The sequence below is a fragment of the Capsella rubella genome, unplaced genomic scaffold (genome assembly GCF_000375325.1).
Source record: "Capsella rubella cultivar Monte Gargano unplaced genomic scaffold, Caprub1_0 scaffold_261, whole genome shotgun sequence".
Lineage (NCBI taxonomy): Eukaryota > Viridiplantae > Streptophyta > Magnoliopsida > Brassicales > Brassicaceae > Capsella > Capsella rubella.
Window position 1 is genome coordinate 1 of NW_006238668.1, and position 2860 is coordinate 2860.

The 2860-nt window shown below is 32.5% G+C and overlaps 1 pseudogene; it reads right to left on the bottom strand.

Moving 5' to 3' along the window:
* Positions 1–2016: 2016 nt before the first annotated feature.
* LOC17874196 overlaps positions 2017–2860 on the bottom strand; it is a 2604-nt pseudogene continuing 1760 nt past the window's right edge.

Sequence of the window (2860 nt, forward strand, 5' to 3'; positions counted from 1 at the left end):
CAAGCTAAGATCTTCATTAGCTTCATCATCATCATCTTCATCATCGTTTTCTTTAATGGCTATTGGATCTTCTCTGCCCTCGTCTTCTCCGTCATCAAAATCGAACTTTTCATTCCTCGGCATGACTAAAGAATCAAAATTTCAAAACCCAAAATCTAATTTCTACAGAAATCGAATTGAACGGTGTAATCGGCCTTAGTTTTTGTTATACGGCCGCCGGAGGAAGAAGATGATTAACAAAGTAGGGTTTTGAATAAGAGTGGTATCTTTCTTTATTTCATATTTAGTCCTCACTTCTTTTTAATTTATTTTACACATTCATCCTTTCTTTTATATATATATATATATTAACTACAAAAAATGGCATTAAACTTAGGGAAAAAAACTAAATTGACCCAAATGAAACTATTAATTACTAGATTGACTTATAAAATATTTGGGTTATATGGGTACTTTTCGTACCGAAAATACCCTTTCTGCTTTGATAGGAAAAAAAAAGTCAACATTACCCTTCTCAAAATAACCAGGGAATTTTCGAAAAATTGGATTTATTTTGTAAAGTCTGTCGTTAATGTTGTGACAGAGTTTTTTTGTACGACAGATTAATTGTAGGATGACAAATTTTTTATGACAGATTTATTTTGAATGACAGATTTGTTTCTAAATAGTTACGACAGATTTAATATGAGTGACAAATTAATTTTTTTATGGCAGATTTTTAAAGGAATAGACGACAGATTTATGTTATATACGACAGATTTTTGTAATGTATGACAGTTTTATGAAAATATCTGACAGATTTATTTTGTTAGTTGTTGCAGATTTTTTCACAAAAAAAAAATCTGTCGTACCTGATAGACTTGTTAAAAAAAATTAATTACTAATTTGGCGTATAGTGATGACAGATTTGTATAATGTTATGACAGATTTTAAAATTTTACTTAAAACCTGTCACTTGATAATAGATTTGTTAAAATTTGTTAAAAATTGCTAGAATGACCTATGTGTGTTATGACAGATTAATTTTTCTTGTGACAGTTTTTTTTTCCTTCTTTCTTTAAAATTAGTTCGTGAGGGATTTTTTATTTACTATGACAGATTTTTATATAACATATTGACAGATTTATTTTTTGGTGTGTGGCGACAGATTCTTTACTTATGCTTAGCGACAGATTTTTATAAGGTGTGTGGTGACAGATTTTTTGGGGAATACGTGAAAATTTGACCAATTAAAGAGTTAGTTAAAGGAAATATGTTAGGTTTTTCTGAAGTTACGGCTTCTTATCTTTTGCCTCTCTTCCTCCTTTCTCCATCGTGACTAGAATTTTTTTTTTCCTTCTTAGGTTTAATCAACTACTTAATCACGTATTTCCTTCTTAATCAAATCCTTTTTCTTCCTTCTTGTTCGATTACAGTTAAGGTATTAATGCTTTAGAAAAAAAATTTCCTTCTTCTTCTACGTTATTATAGCAGACCATGTGTTTTCTTCTATATTCATTGATTTTCATACAAAACAATCTTGTTCTTTGATTACAAGATTATCTTACTTATTTTCTTATTTTTCTCTTTCAGGATTTGGGTTATATTGGTATAAGAATGTCACGATCCAAAGGGGCTAATTTAGATATGAAGCAAGTGATCCTTGTTTGTGGTAATTGGTTCTTCGATAACAATAAATGGTTGTTTGCCGTTGATAATAAAAGGGGATCTCGAATCTTAGAATATAACTGTCAAACAAGTTATGATGATTGCATTGGTGTGGTTTGTGAGGATTATGGGTTGGATAACAGATTGTTTGATGTTGTGTTGAGTTACAAAATTTCAAAGATGTTATCTCAGAATTTACCGGGTGATACACCACCAGTCATCATTGGGAATTCTAGACAGTTTAACGTTTTTTGGGTCAATTAGAAAAATAAACACTTAGACTTTGCGTTGAAGTGAAGAAGAAAATACATGTTGAGTCGCATCAAAAGGGAAAAAACGAGCGTTCAACGAGACTGACTTGGTTGAAGATCAAGTTGAGTTAGCCAAGGAAAACAGACAACCATACAAGTGATCAACATCAATCCACCATACCTTTTTTGTCGCTCTCTCAATTGGGGCTGTACCGTTTACGTGCTCCAAATAAGAGTTATTAAACAAGAAATTTTTTGGAGCCATATCGAACTGCTTGAAATCATTCACCAAAGTCCTGAGAAAGTCTTGATCTATGAATGTTATACGCTCTTTAGGATACGGACAAGGATTAAGCATAGACCTTCTCCTGAACATAGACATTGTAGCACTTATGTGCTACAATTTAAAAGAAAAATGACATGAGCTAATGAGCATATTAACATCTATTTATGAAAAAATCAGACCAAAATATTGTGAATTACTTACATGGTCTTTTAGCCATCCATACTCTGAGTGTGGCCAATGCTCTCTCTTAGCCATGATTTGCCAATAAAATCTCACAGCTACGTTGCTAGTGCTATGTCTTTCTTCCCTGTCAATAAATAATCAGTACATAAATAGGTAGACAATTACAAATAAAAAAGTATAGTTGTAGAATCATACTTATCGAGGTCGAGGCACAGGCTTAAGATGATCACATGCCACATTATCACTCTCTTTAATTATACGCTTCACCATCGAGTTACCAACATAAGGAAACTTCTGTGACTTAGACAATTGTGGCACTCGTCTTGGATGATTCAGAGGTCCATCCAACTTGTCTATCGCATCTTTAAGGGTACTCAAAGTGGCGTCCATATTTTTAGCAGCCAAAACTTCTTCCTCGTTAGACCATGTGTCTTCACTTGTTGCCATTGTCGTCTTAGCCTTATTAAATTGGTCTGTAATATCTTCAACATCC